Source organism: Rhododendron vialii, chromosome 1a (assembly GCF_030253575.1).
Source record: "Rhododendron vialii isolate Sample 1 chromosome 1a, ASM3025357v1".
Classification (NCBI taxonomy): Eukaryota; Viridiplantae; Streptophyta; class Magnoliopsida; order Ericales; family Ericaceae; genus Rhododendron; species Rhododendron vialii.
In genome coordinates this window covers 39604594-39620833 of record NC_080557.1, presented here as the reverse complement: position 1 = coordinate 39620833, position 16240 = coordinate 39604594, and the positions used below count along the sequence as shown (strand labels likewise).

General features: G+C 47.9%; 1 pseudogene; it reads left to right on the top strand.

The window, feature by feature from the left end:
- Positions 1–16239, top strand: LOC131333308 (DEAD-box ATP-dependent RNA helicase 15-like; annotated as a pseudogene).
- The last annotated feature ends 1 nt before the right edge of the window (position 16240 follows it).

Sequence of the window (16240 nt, the reverse complement as noted above, 5' to 3'; positions counted from 1 at the left end):
ACGTCTCCATTAAAAGGATCTAGAAGGTCATTTATACTTACTGAGGATTCGTCCCTTCCAATTTTCTTTGCTTCTTCACCAGTGCAACATGAGTGTATACCACAAGCTATCCTAGGAATGGATGTTATCCGTCAAGCAACGTCAGGGATGGGGAAAACTGTGGTGTTTGTTCTCTCTACGCTGCAGCAGATTGAACCTGTTTCAGGACAGGTTGCCGCTCTCATCCGTTGTCCTACAAGGGAATTGGCTTACCAGGTATGTCGTGGACATTGGAGGCCATTCCTATGCATCCAGTTTGGAAATACTGCAATGACAAAAATGCCTTTCTCCACTCATGCATATACGTAAGAGTTGGAACTTGTATTGTTGTATACGACTTTGTTTGTCGACTAATAATAATCCTTTATTTCTACAGATCTGCCATGAGTTTGAGAGGTTCAGTACCTATTGGCCTGATATTTAAGTTGCTGTCTTTTAAGGTGGTGTCAATATCAAGGTGCACAAGGATTTGCTGAAGAATGAATGCCCTCATATTGTTGTTGGAACACCTGGTAGAATCTTGGGTCTTGCAGGAGATAAGGACCTTGGCTTGAAAAATATGAGACATTTTATTCTTGATGAGTGTGACAAGATGCTGGAATCACTTGGTAAGCTTCTGCATGTTGATAGTCCGTCCAGAAGGTTTCACAATTTTGGCCTGTATTGTTTCTCTACTTTTGTGTGGCTTGACTGACTGGCTTCTAACTTTTTTAGCAACCAAAATGATTTGAATTTCTCATCTTGTCTACAAACATGAGGAAGGATGTGCAGGAAATTTTTTAGCTGACCCCTCATGATAAACAAGTTAGGGGGATGATGCTACGGTGTCCCCGGTCATTTTGGGGACACCGTAACTTTTGGCATAACTGACCATTAAAAGCATAACAAAAACCAGTGATGTGCATAACCAAAACCTTACAGAGGCATAACCCTCAAAATCCCCAGAAATTTTGGGGATTTTGGGGGTTACGCCTTTGTAAGGTTTTGATTATACGCATCACTGGTTTTTGTTATGCTTTTAATGGTCGGTTATGCCAAAAGTTACGGTGTCCCCAAACGGCGGGTAGACACCGTAGCATTTCCCGGACAAGTTATGATGTTCTCAGCTACACTCAGCAAGGAGATTCGCCCAGTTTGCAAGAAGTTCATGCAAGATGTAATATTTTTTGCTCTCTACTCTTTTGATGTTTTATAACTGCCTCTTTTTGGCTATCCTAAATCCAGAAAGTGTACACGTAACTGATTGTTTTTTTTCCCTTGACCCTTGTTCGTCCTGTAACACACCTTTGATAATGGTTCATGTCCTCCTTTTCTGACTTGTGATTGTGTGTGACTGACGATGTAGGATCATCAGTGTTCTTCAGTGGTTTATGAAATTTTGCCTACCATACATATGGGGCCATTATTCATCTACAGTGCTATGGATTAAGGATTTCTAAGGAATATCAGTCCTGGTAGAATTCATGATATGTAAGATGGTATTTGTAGCATGGTTTGATAAGCTGATGGAGGACAGTTTCTAGTATCTTTTTTATTTAAGAATTTCTGTCATAACAAATACACTATATCGTCATCATCTTTCTCACAAACAGCAAAGACAGTTTTTTCGATTTATTTGGGACACTTTCAGGGCATTGAGCCAATTTCTCTTGTATAAAAGAATGTCCCAGAGATTGGTTTCACTTCTTTTTGCATCGGCCATCTATTACTGTTGTACTTCTCCTGTTTCTGTAAGCTAAATAATTGAACTACAAAAATGTAGTATGGCATCATTCATGCTACATGTTTTTAAACCTATTTAATCAAACAAGTGCCTTCTGCTTCTGATACTGGGAACCAATCACTTCTTAAGTGTATTGTTGGACGCCAGTCACTAATATTACCCTTCGTACACCATTGTGAGACAGTAACAATGTACATGGCATAAAATTCCTTCTGCACTAACCATTTTTTTGGAGTAAAAGGTCATATTTGAAAATTCTTTTACTGATAGCATAGTTTCTGTTTAGATCTGGAGGTCTGGAAGAAAAATCAGAAAATTTTCATCTAACTGAAGATGAATAGTGACGCTTCCTGATAATTTAGCCAGACAAGATTAGTTGGTGGTATGAAAGATTGGGGAGCAAGTCTTGCATGAATTCAGTTGGTGGAATTGAATGTGCAAGTGGGGGCTTGACCTTTCTGTCAGCCAATGACCCTTGGAGCCAAAAAATATGAAGGATAAACCCGTCTTCTCTAATTCTAATATGTCGCTTTGTGATATTTGTCTCTTTCAGCCAATGGAAATTTATGTGGATGATGAGGCCAAACTGACTCTTCACGGTCTCATACAGGTATTTCTTGTGTCTCTTGTTGAGCATCAATGATTTTTGTTGGACTTACCTACTGATTTTTGTTGGAAATTTTGTTGTTATGCTTTTGCCATCAGCACTACATTAAACTAAGTGAGCTTGAGAAAAATCGCTGGCTGAATGACCTCCTTGATGCACTGGACTTCAATCAAGTTGTCATTTTTGTCAAGAGTGTGAATAGAGCTGCTGAGCTGAACAAGTTACTTGTAGAATGCAACTTTCCGTTTATCTGTATACATTCTGGAATGTCGCAGGAAGAAAGGCATGTATTTTCAACTGCTTGCTTGCTTGTTTGTTTGCATCCCTGTATGTCTAAAGATCAAAACATCATGCTGTCAGGGGCCTGAACTTTGATGAGAAATTGATTGGTGTCCTCTTGTTAATCCTCTTTCTATTTATTCTTTTTACTATGTCTTTTTTAATCTTCGTTTTTGTGCGACTCGGGCCAAGTATAAAATTGAATCCATTCACCATGTGCAGTTAATTTATTTAGACATCGACAGGGATACAATTGTTTCCTATTGTTTTTTCTTCTCAAGATTAGTGCACAGTCAGACCTTCATATGTATTGCAATCATTTTTGAACTGTACTATGTGAGTGCCCTTAATAGAGCTTCCATTGTCAGCACACTAGGTTGTTGACAATCATTGACTTTTTCTACTCTATTTTATGTATAATTTAATTTATCTGTTGTCGATGAATATTCTGTAGGGGGCCGAAATATCCGAAGGTTCACCAGGTCCAAAAGGGGCGATGAGGGTTCACACGTTGTTTGACTCATCATCCAAGCTATCACGGTTCGCCTCCAAATAAGTCTGGACTTCGGTTGGGCCGAAAGATAGACAGAACCACGAGTGCTTCACCGAACAATTATAAGCAACATCCGAACATACGACACATGAGTTCGCTCGGGGCTTTATCAAGCGCACGGATACGAACTTCCGTTTGTTCGGCCAGGGTGTGCCTCGGCCGGGATGTCATACGCTCGGATAATTCGTATGCTGGACGCGGGTCCCGCCGAACCTGGACGATTGTGGAACCTTCCATAAATATCTACTGATATTTAGGCTGTCCTCTCTTACATTCGAAGTGACATCTCTGAACGATATGACCCTCCTGACATCAGCCCATGTGGCTCTGAAAGACTAGAGAAGTGGTGTTCATTAACTGGCCCTGCTAGAAAGGCGCCAAGCGAGCAGAACGTGACACGTGGAAAGTATGGCCAACTTACTCAGCACTTCATCTCTTTGCCTATAAATAGAGAAGCATGGCCACTGAGTCAAAAGAGGGGAGAATCTAGTCGAAGGGAGCATTTTCTCTTTCCTGCAGACTGTTCTTACTAAACTTCTTTCTTTCCATCTACTGACTTAATCATCGGAGCTTCTTCCCGGAGGAGCAACCCCCTCCGGTTCTACAGGTACATCAAGACCGGTCGCACCAGAAGGAGCACGAAGAAATCACGCCCCCACAATTGGCGACTCCGCTGGGGATTGCAGAAAACAACTTTCGGGGTGTTCTTTGTGTTCTTCGCATTCATAATCCGTTGAGGGCCTTCGTTCATCGCAGATCCTGTTTGTTCTTCATATTTGCACGGAACAAATGGCTCAACATCTCTCACCTCCGGGCCCAGAGAACTTTACCCTTGGGTTGGAAGGCTACGGATCTATCAACCTTGAGCCCCGTCAAGCGGCTAGGGCAGTTCCACATGTAGCCCGCCAACTTTGTTTTCCACCGACCGAGTTGGATATCGCCCTGGCCGAACAAAAACGTCAGGCAGCGGTTATTACTATGCTGCAACAACGGCTAGAGGAGCGGGACGGGGGGTTGACCGCAACCCCTGCCAACGAACATCATGCCGAGCCCAGTCGACCGAATAGATCCCGCAAACGACGTCGGCCGTCTCGCCCACCCCAAACGGCCGAACTCGCTGTTACCGAACGACGAACTGTCTTTGAGCGCCTCGATCAGGGGGTTTCACGACCTCGGCTGACAAGCATCATTCGAGCCGAGAGTACTAGATCCTCGGCAACGGGCTCCACGGCGGGAACCAACAGGGGAGGCGAATCTGTCCGAACACAACACCGCTCCGAACGTCGTATGAATCAGAAAAGTGGGAAGAGGCCCGTGGACTTAAATGATCCACCTCGGCGACCCCATACCAGTAGCAACCGGGAATATTCATTTCAATCGCGACATGATTCCGAACGTCACGATGGGCGACACTCAGCCAACTCTGGCAGTCTACACCGAACAGAAAGCAGAGGAAACCGTTCGGAGCACGATAATACGATTGTCCTCTACGATCAATTCACGGGCCTGCCAACCGTGTACCAACCCGTCGACCCGGCGCTTCAACCTCGGCACGCACCATTGACAAGCTTGAGGGAGGCACAGGCGCCCTTAATGCTAGCCGCTCCACGACCGAGGGAAAAAGAGGAGCACCGTCGGCGCCATCGGCGGGAAAAGAGAAAGACTCCAGAGCGGCACACTGATGTTCTTCCCCCTATCGCCCCACAGATCACAGCCGAAGGGCAGGCCGAAGACAATTCGAAGCTCGGGAAGGCAAAGGCTTCCCCCTTCGTGGATGCTATTCAACAAGAGCGGCCGCCAGACAGATTCGTCATGCCGAAGCTGAAGCGCTATGAGGCAAAAGAGGACGCAGTCGCGTTCGTTTGTCGCTTCAGGCAAACCATGAGCCTCCATAACTTTTCTGACGCTCTTATGTGTAAAATCTTCCCGCTCACTCTCAGTGAATCGATCATGTTATGGTACAATCAGTTGAAGCCCAAATCCATTTCTTGCTTTAACGAGCTGGAATTGGAGTTTAGCAAACGCTTCGTCACCAGCAACATTCAACCGAAGACGTTATCAATGCTGGTGAACATGCGAAGAACGGCGGGAGAAACACTGCGACTCTATACCGAGCGTTACTGGGAAGTCTATAACCTCATTCCCGACTGTGATCAAGGGGTGGCAGCCGAGTCTTTCATGAATGGATTGGACCCAACCTCGGCAATGTTTCGTGACCTCTCACGAAATCCACCTAAGACGATGGGGGAGCTCATGACAATAATCGAGAAAGATTGCGTTCACGAAGAAGCAATGGCCGAGCGGCATACGTCAAAAGCTGAACCTGCCAAGACGATAGGGCCGAAGAAGCAGGTATCGAACGTTCGTCAAGGGCAAGGAAGCCAGGGTAGCTCGGGCCAGGCATCGAACAAGTCGAACAACAAGGGCCGACCCTCTCAGCACCCTCAGCCACAACCCTGGACACAAACGAAAAGAGAACCCCGACCGGACGAATACGTCGCCGAACGTACGGTATTCATTGAACCTATTTATAAACTTCTTAACATCATTGGCAAATTGCCGTTCTTTGTTTGGCCAACGGTACTCTTAGGCACCGTCGGAAGCGGCCCGGGGATGTGCACGTATCACAAGGAACGTGGCCATTACACCACGCAGTGCCCACCTTTCAAAAGGTATCTAGAAGAGCTAGCAGCTGCCGGTCACCTCAATCAGTGGATCGACGTTCGGCAAAATCCACTTCCTCCACCTCCCCCTCTTGTTGGCAATCTCGTAAGCGTAATACAAGGGCTGGTATCCGAAGGAAGGGCGGCCGAACTTCGTTCGGAAATTGACAGGGCTGTCGCCTCTGCGTCAGTCTGCAATGTGGGAGCCTCGGGAAAGCGAAAGTGGGAAGATCCTAGCTTCGGCGGTACTATAACTTTTTCTTCCGACGACTTAAAAGGCGTGCAACTTCCACATGCAGATGCTCTCGTACTATTGCCATTGAAAAATCAACCGTACAACGGGTATTGATAGATCAGGGAAGCTCGGCCGATGTCATGTTTTTCTCCACTTATCAGAGCCTCGGATTATCTCCCGCTCAACTTCGGACAGCGTCAGCTCCCCTTGTTAGTTTTACGGGAGCCCCGGTATGGCCACTCGGCCTGATTACCCTCCCTGTGCGAGCTGGATCACGCATCCTGGAGATCGAATTTGTCGTGGTCGCTTCGCCAAGTCCGTACAACGTCATTCTTGGCCGAACCTGGCTACACGAGATGCAAGCGGTTGCTTCAACATATCACCAGGTGGTAAAATTCGTCGGATGGAACGGACGACAGGAGAGCCTGCGAGGCGATCAAATCCAATCCAAGAAATGCTACATCAGCACTGTAACGAACAAACAGAGCTGCATGGAGGTACAATGCGTGGCTGCCGCTCCTACCCCAGTGATTGAGGATGTTGGTGTACTCGCCGAACAACGGTCAGCCGAGGAGCTGATACGTTTTTCCATTCCTGGGGAAGAAGGAAGATATTTTTTGATCGGGAGTTCATTGAGCATGAACGAACGGGAGGAGATGTATCGATTCCTGATGAGGAACATAGAGGTCTTTGCTTGGACACCACAAGACATGCCGGGCGTGGACCCTTCGTTCGCTATGCACTCATTGAATGTGGATCCGAATAGGCGACCGGTTGTGCAAAAAGTTCGACGCTCGTCGGCCGCGCATACCGAAGCTGTGATAGCAGAGGTGAATCAACTGTTGGAAGCTGGCGTCATTCGGGAAGTACTATACCCCACCTGGCTTGCCAACCCAGTGGTAGTCCCGAAGAAAAATGGGAAGCTACGGGTCTGTGTCGATTACACGAACCTCAATGACGCCTGCCCTATGGATCGATTTCCACTTCCTCGGATCGAGCAGATGGTAGATGCAACGGCAGGATGCGAGCGCCTAAGCTTCATGGACGCGTATCGGGGCTACCATCAAATTGCTTTGGATCCGGAAGATCAAGAAAAAACGGCTTTCATCTCGCCTCGGGGAACCTTCTGTTACAAGGTTGTCCCGTTCGGCTTGAAGAATGCAGGCGCCACTTTTCAACGCTCCATCACGAAGATGTTTCCTGGCATGCTCGGCGTAAAAGTAGAAGCTTATATTGACGATTTGGTTTGCAGAAGCATATTCGCTCGGGACCACCTTCGGGATCTGGGAGAGGTCTTTGCTGTTCTAAAACATAGGAAGCTACGTCTCAATGCCGAGAAGTGTGCGTTTGGCGTTAGCTCGGGGAAATTCCTAGGATACATGGTGAGTCGTCGAGGAATCGAAGCTGATCCTACCCAGATTTTGGCTGTGCAGCGGCTACGAGCTCCAACGACGATTAAAGAGGTACAGCGGCTCACGGGGATGGTTGCTGCCTTGAACCGTTTCATTCGACGTTCGAGCGATCTCTGCCGCCCGTTCTTCCGAGCAATCACAACAAGCCGACGCAGATTTGTATGGACAGAGGAGTGCGAGCAGGCTCTGCAATCTTTAAAGCAATACCTATCTCACGCTCCTTTGCTCGTCAAGCCCCTGCCCGATGAAGATCTCTATCTTTACCTTGCCGTCTCTGACCATGCAACGAGCGCGGTTCTTGTTCGGAGAGAAGGGATGGACCATCAACCGATCTTCTACTCCAGTAAAACGATGACGGATTCTCAGACGAGGTATCTGCCTATGGAAAAGTTAGCATTAGCTCTCGTTTCTGCTAAAACGAGCCTCTTGCCCTACTTTCAATCCCATAGGATTGTGGTCCTCACTGAGTTTCCTCTCAGAGCTGTTCTTCGGAAAACGGACACGTCGAGTCGAATCCTGAAGTTCTCTCAAGACTTGGCCAACTTCGACATCCAATTCGAGCCTCGGACAGCTATCAAAGGGCAAGTCCTGGCCGACTTCTTTGCCGAACTAACTCCCGGCTTACAAGACGAGGCCAATGCCCTGGCAATTGCTGCTGAGGACTCTCGGATTCAAGAAGAAGAGGTTTTGGAAGGGCCGTCCAGCTGTCATGCCGAACCACTCCGAGCTCGGTATTCCCTCGGGCGCAAGAAACCCAAAAGACAATGGAAGCTCTTCTCCGGCGATGCTTGGCGACTGACCGTCGATGGAGCTGGTGCCGGCATCGTCCTTGTTTCACCCAGCGGGACTGTTCATGAAAGCGTGGTTTCAATTGGGTACACGGCGACGAACAACGAGGCGGAATATGAGGCTCTAATTGCAGGCCTCCAACTTGCTCTTCGGCTGGATGCAGATTCGGTTCATGTCTTTTGTGATTCTCAGCTCATTGTGGGGCATTCAAACGACGATTATCAAGCCAAAGATCGACGTATGAATGCTTACGTAAGCCACGTGTTGTCTTTGTTCGGCAAATTTGGACGCGTCGAAGTGGAGTGGATCGCTCGGGAGCATAACGCCCACGCTGACGCCCTTGCAGGTCTTGCTTCAGTTTACAAGACCTCGGGTAGTCGCACCATCACCTTCGACGAGGTCCCCAAGCCGAGCTTCGAAAAGCCGTCTGAACAGGTTATGGCCATCACCCTCGGCTCAAGCCAGCTGGATTCTGTGGTTGCTTACCTGAAGAATCAAGTGCTACCGACGAACAAGCGCGAGGCGTACAAAATCCGTTGCCGAGCTGCCAATTTTTTCTTGGGACCGAATGACAATCTCTACCGACGGACTTTTACTGGCCCCGATCTGCGTGTCGTCCACGACGACCTCGTGCCAGCCGTTCTGGAGGAACTTCATTCGGGTAGCTGTGGGGCTCACTCAGGAGGACGGTCCCTTGCACAGCGTGCCCTAACGCAAGGCTATTGGTGGCCGAAGATGGTCAAGCAATCCGAAGACTACGTGAAGCTCTGTGTTCGGTGTCAGAAGCATGCATCTCTCATCCACCAGCCTGCTTTCCCCCTTAAAATGATCACCAGTCCATGGCCGTTCGCGGTTTGGGCTTTTGACATAGTTGGCAAGATGCCAAAGGCGCCCGGAGGATTTGAGTACATGCTCACTGCCACAGATTTGTTCACCAAGTGGGTCGAAGCCTCCCCGTTGATCAAGACCACCGCCGGGGATGTGGAACGCTTTATCTGGAAGCACATTATCTCCAGGTTCGGCGTGCCGTACGCCATACTATCTGATAACGGTTCCCAATTTGTCGCCTCCGCTCTCAAAGCTTTCTATGCGAAGCGCCATATTACCATCCAAAATTCCTCGGTGGCATATCCTCAGGGTAATGGACAAGCCGAAGCATCAAACAAGACAATCACTCGGGGGCTGAAGCGCCGTCTGGATCGGAAGCTCGGCAAATGGGTGGAAGAGCTTCCACATGTCCTTTGGGCCTATCGAACAACGCCTCGGCGGTCCACCGGCCGTACTCCGTTCGCTATGGCCTACGGTATGGAGGCTGTCCTCCCTTTATCTACTATGATCCCTACAGTTCGGACGGAGAATTTTAACCCTGTCGACAACAGTGCTCTAGTGGGTTCCGAGTTAGATTTTGCCGAAGAACTGCGTGACAATGCTAACCTTCGGCACGCCGCGTACCAGCAAGAAGTTGCAAGGGGCTACAACCGCAATGTTCGTGCTCGACCATTCAACGTCGGGGACTTAGTCCTTCGGATGGTTACCGAAGCGACAAAGTTGACCAAGCTAAAAGACCCCTATGAAGGGCCTTACCGAGTGGTTGAGAAGATCGGGCATGGAGTCTACAAGCTTGCTGAGATGGATGGCACGCCAATCGCTAATCCATGGAATGCCCAAAAGCTTAGGAAATTCCATGGCTAGTGTTGGCATCTTTTGTATTACATTTTTGCTCGGCAAATGCGCCTTTGAGCGTTATGCACTTAATATAAATTCGTCCAGTATTCTGCTTTATTTTTACACAAGGGGTATTTTATCTAGCTCCAGTAACATCTCTTGTTCGGGTGAAATCCTCTAAGCCCCTGATGATGTGTTTGTTCGGGTGAAATCCTCTAAGCCCCTGATGATGTGTTTGTTCGGGTGAACTTCTCTAAGCCCCTGATAATTTGTTTGTTCGGGCGAAATTCTCGAAACCCATGATCACTTTTTCGGCTCAGTTTTCCCATCCTACTGCCTTATTCTATTCCTATGGTAATACAATAGGGCAGGGGGCTACTATATGGGTAAACCTGAGTTCATCTCTCAGTGACTTCCAAATCACATAAACAGTCCTTCCGAATGAAAAGACTTAAAAATTTCTGAAAAAATTTCTGAGATGTGATGTATATACCGAATAGAAAGACTTGGCAAATATTTATATACTTGGAAACAACATCCATACCGAACGAACAGACGATTGTCTTTTAAAAAAAAAAAATAAAAGAAAAATCTCCATGTTTTTGTTACATCCGATGGTCGGTGCCGACCAATGTCAAAACTATGCAAAAACAAAACAAAATACAAAGACAGACTAAACAAGAACAAATCTAATCCGTTGGAGCGTCGGATGGGGCTGGTGGAGTCGGAGCGTCGGTTTGGGCCTGTAGGATTGGAGCTTCGGCCGGGGCTGGTAGGGTGGTCGACTCGATAGCGTCGGCTATTGTCTCCTCCGCTATAACTTCGGCAGGGGCGAAGGGTGGTATTTCCACCAGACTCCTCCTTTCGTCGTCAGCTTCAGCGCCTGCATCGTCGAGACCCATGTTGTAGCCGAGCATAAAGCTCTCTTTGTGCTGGGCCTCCTTGATCTCGTCTTGCACTTCAAGGACTTGATCGGTCACGTCCTCTTCGGCCTGGGCGTATCCTTTCTCGTACTGCCCCTGCACCTCTTTCTCCATCTCTTTCCTCATCTCTTCCCTCCCCAAGGCTCTCCCTTCGGCCAACCCCTCATCTTTTCCTTCGGCTCTGGTCTGCTCGGTAGACTCTTGCAACCCCTTGATAAGGTCATTTTGGTTGGCGACCTGAACCTCGAGGCTTTGCCTCACGAGCTCGGATTGCTCCAAGCCCTTCTTGTACTCCTCGGCCAGGGCCTTGTTGTATTCCACCGACTGCTTTTGCAGTTTTGACTTCTTGTCATATTCGGTGAGATGCAGCTGGGCACTCATTATGGACTGGGTAGCCTGTAAACAAAGCAAAATGAAAGTCATTCCGACGGAGTAAGGCATTTGTAAAAAAAAAAAAAAAAAAAAAAACAAACAAAACGAATGTGCAAGTGTAAAACCATTTACTTACCCTTCCTGCGTGATAGTAATATTCACTCAGGGCTGCTTTCAGGGAGGGGGGATTCTGTACATCCCTCGGCAAAGCTAGCCTCGAATGAAGGGTGAAAGCCAGGGAGGGATCCTCCCTCAAGCTATCCGATTTAAGGACCTGTTTCTTGCCAGGTGTGATGAAGCTTGGCACCCATGGGGTGTCAAGATCGAAGGCAGTCACCCTCCCTTCTCCTTCTGCGGCGGCCTCTTTCGATTGCTCCACCTCTTGGCCCTTTCCCTTAGCGGCCGCCCTCACCTTCTTGCTCGCAGGTGGTTCCTTCGGGGAAGGAGGAGCGCTCAGTGGTCGCTTTTTAGAGGGGGGAGGAGGTGGGACTTTCTTGCTCGGAACCGAGCCCGAAGCGGCTGCACTCGAAGCGGCTGTACCCCCAGCCTTCTGCAGTCGAGCCTTCTCCCTCTCTTTTTCCTCCAGCTTCTTCTGGAGAACCTCCTTGATGTTTCTTGGAGGCATACCTTCTTGTTGTTCAGGGAAAGGCTCTTCCTCGGTCGGAAGTCGGATTGACCCTCGGAGGGGTTTGTCGAAGCTCGGTCGGAGCTCTTGTGGGGTGTCCTCGGACTGCTCAGGCTCGTCAGTTACCTTTCGTCGGATCCGACCGCCGTAGGTAGCTGTATATTTGAGGATGGTTGGGGCGTCTCTTTCCTCCGCTGGGATAGTGAGCAGGGAGTCGGCAAGACCGCAACCTTTGGCGGCCCTTAATAGTACCTTGTTGATCTTGGTGGTATCTGCCGAAGACAAGCGTGAAATCGTTAGTTGAATTTTTACAGCTGAAATCAGAGCAACAGAAATAAATATTTGAAGTAACGACAAGTGTTCTTACTCGGCGTGCCTCTGCGTGTGGCTATCTCAAACTGACCGTATTCGTGTTCGGGGAATTGGAAATTTCCTCGAACTTCGACGTAGTCAGAGGCCCATTTCTCCGAGTCATACATGCCCTCGGGAATGATCTTTTGCATCTTCCTCCGGGAGCAGAGGTAGTATCGAGAGTACCGAACGTTTCTCGACATCATATAATTTTCAAAAAAATGAAAGGCTTCTAGGCGGAACATCTTCACCTCAGCAAGGGCGATTACCGAGTGAATGATGCGGTAGGAATTGACGCTCAGCTGGCACGGAGTGAGATTGAAGCGGTGAAGTATCTCTCTCAAAACTCTGTGCATCGGGAACCGAAGGCCCCCTTCTGTGATTGCCATCAAGGGGACAGTGACGTGTTCGTCACCATATTTTATTCGGTTCCCTCGGACTGGTGTAATGATAACATCGTTAGGGATGTCGTAGACGGCTCGGAAGGTGTCCAGGCTTTTTTTATCTTGGAAGCATTCCAAGTAAGGGCAGGGGTCCTTTCCCGTTCGGTCAGGGATCACATCGGGGTCCATCGGAACGATCTTCCTCTTCACCTTCGGCGGATGTGACGAGGATTCCCCAGCAAATCCGGCCCCTTCATTCGCTCGGCTTGGCGAGATAAGCGGAGTCCCTGGTCTCGACTCGGCTTCGTAAGCTCCTTCGGCCTCCTCTTCCTCTTCTGCTTCGTCATGAGGACTTTCGGACGAAGATTCGCCTATGTCTATAATATCGGGGTCCGGCCCGATTGTTCGGAGAGGAGCCACCATGGCGGGGTAGTCGACTCCCTCTACACCCTCGGGGATCCTTCCGCTTGATCCCGTTCGGTAATTTCGGGCGAAATCTCTTATAGCTTCGGATAACCCCGGATCGGATCTACCAAAACCCGAATCTTCGGAATCCATCGACCGATAAGATTCGCCCGAAGAAGGTGACTTTGCAGACTCCATACCTAGAAACAGATAAGTGCATGGGATAAGACCGTTAGCGATTTGCATGGCCAAGAATCTAAGTGCCTACGTTCGTTGTTTTGTGTCGTTAGGAGAGATATCACCTTTGTTCGGTTGTTTCCCGAGCGATTCCCCTCGAAAGAGATTCCGAAGGAAGGGCTCATACCGATCAGGAAAACGGTGGGGGACCCTACGCGTTCCCAATGGGGAAACAGAGATTGAGAAGCTTCACAGGGGTTGTAAAGCTTCTTAAAGACTGCCCCTTTGTAAAAACCTCACGCTCGAAGATGCCCTCGTGTTCGGAAGAACACAATTTCAAGGTATTCATACGCTCGGAAGAACACATGAACACCTGGGTTTCAGGCGGTTCTCAGTCAAGACCAAAGGGAAAAAATCGACCAAAAAGGGGGGAAAACACTCGAAAAAACGCTCAAAATGTATCAAGAAATGGAGGGGCTCAAGAAATACCTGAGAAATCAAGAGAAATCTGTGATCAAAAGCCTTCAAATATGCAGATTTCTGGCGATTTCAGTCTGGAATGGTGCTTGAACAGTGAGACGATCGAGAGTCAGAGAGAGAGTAACCTTCTCTCTCCTTCCCTCTTCCCTTTTATACTGGGTGTAGCATTCGAAGCGGTCTCTCACCCTGACCGTCGGATTTGGGCGGGAGACTGATGTGCCGCTCGATGAAGGACGCGTGGCAGATATGAAGCGTGCCGTACCAGCACCCAATGAAATCGTGACACCTGGCATCGATTCAAATCGACGGTTACAGGAGCATTTAATGAAAGGCTGCGCGCGCGTCTCGAAGCGTTTCAAATAATTTCTGTCCGTTCAACTCTGACGGTTCGTCTGGTCGATCGCTCTTCGGACTGATGGTTCTTCGGTTTTACGTCTTCGTTCGGCCAGGTTCTTATTCAACTCCTCTTTCATTTCCGAGCAAGAAAAGAAAGAGTTGAGGGGCTATTGTAGGGGGCCGAAATATCCGAAGGTTCACCAGGTCCAAAAGGGGCGATGAGGGTTCACACGTTGTTTGACTCATCATCCAAGCTATCACGGTTCGCCTCCAAATAAGTCTGGACTTCGGTTGGGCCGAAAGATAGACAGAACCACGAGTGCTTCACCGAACAATTATAAGCAACATCCGAACATACGACACATGAGTTCGCTCGGGGCTTTATCAAGCGCACGGATACGAACTTCCGTTTGTTCGGCCAGGGTGTGCCTCGGCCGGGATGTCATACGCTCGGATAATTCGTATGCTGGACGCGGGTCCCGCCGAACCTGGACGATTGTGGAACCTTCCATAAATATCTACTGATATTTAGGCTGTCCTCTCTTACATTCGAAGTGACATCTCTGAACGATATGACCCTCCTGACATCAGCCCATGTGGCTCTGAAAGACTAGAGAAGTGGTGTTCATTAACTGGCCCTGCTAGAAAGGCGCCAAGCGAGCAGAACGTGACACGTGGAAAGTATGGCCAACTTACTCAGCACTTCATCTCTTTGCCTATAAATAGAGAAGCATGGCCACTGAGTCAAAAGAGGGGAGAATCTAGTCGAAGGGAGCATTTTCTCTTTCCTGCAGACTGTTCTTACTAAACTTCTTTCTTTCCATCTACTGACTTAATCATCGGAGCTTCTTCCCGGAGGAGCAACCCCCTCCGGTTCTACAGGTACATCAAGACCGGTCGCACCAGAAGGAGCACGAAGAAATCACGCCCCCACATATTCTAAACTGGGTATTGAACAATGCATTGGTTAATTCTTTCCATCTGAAGTTATCTGAGTGGGCATCGTCTTCATCATCTGCTAACAAACAACTGTTTGGTTGGAAGAACCCTCGATGGTTGTTCAATTGTTATTGGAAGGATTGTTTCCCCTGCGGATTGGCCACTGATTGTCCTCTAAAACAAAACGATAATATCATCTGTGCTGTCCTCTAAACCTTTCCGACTGCTTTACTGATTTTCAACGCTGTCCTTTCCAGGTTAACATGCTACACGAGTTTCAAGGAGGGTCATAAAAGAATCCTTGTGGCCACTGATTTAGTTGGTAGAGGAATTGACATTGAGTGTGTCAACATTGTTATATGACATGCCTGATTCTGCTGACACCTACCTTCATCGCGTACACGTAGTGTGCATTGCTTTGAGAGCTACTAAAACTGCAATTTACTTCCTTGGTATTTGATATTTGCCAGGTTGGCAGAGCTGGTAGGTTTGGCACCAAAGGGCATGCAATTACATTTGTTGCATCTGCATCCGACTCTGATGTTCTCAATCAGGTAATATCAGCGTAATATATTCGTCTTTCCTTGATGCTCCGTTGTGCTACCACCAACTCTTGGACTTCATTATTTGTACAGGTTCAGGAAAGGTTTGAGGCGGATATTAAGGAACTTCCTGGGCAAATTGATACTTCCACTTACAGTATGAACCACTTCTTGTGAAATGCTTTTTTATCTTTCATGTCAATTTTTGTTTGTCATAGGGGAACACCGGAACATTGTTTGGATCTTTCATCTACTTGCCTTTCTCTCTCTCTCCTTTTTTTTTTTTTTTTGGGGTTATGCAGTGCCATCTTGATGGATACTCTTTTTTGGCTGCGATGAAAGCGTCTTATCCAAGTGTGATTGGAAGTTCAAGTACAGGCACGGGAAGGTTTTTGAGAGGCAATTTCGATGTGACGGTGTAGAATATATTGAACGAAAACAGCTGTAAGGCTAGCCTGTTATCTTTATTTATCAGTATGCCACTCTTTGATACTGAATTTTAGACTGGAAGCTGTTTGTAGGGGTTATTAAACTAGGCTTGCTGAGTTATCATGTGATGGCACACTTGACATCCAGGGAGTACTTCATTTGTTTAATTGCTTTTATTTATGGGTTTGTTTTGCTGTTTTTTGTGGTAACCCATGATTCACCTTCACCTTTCCAAGTAGTCCTTTTGCTACAGTAAGTAACAGAACTACTTGGATAGGTGTGTTGTGCTGTGTTATGTTTTCCTCACTATGTT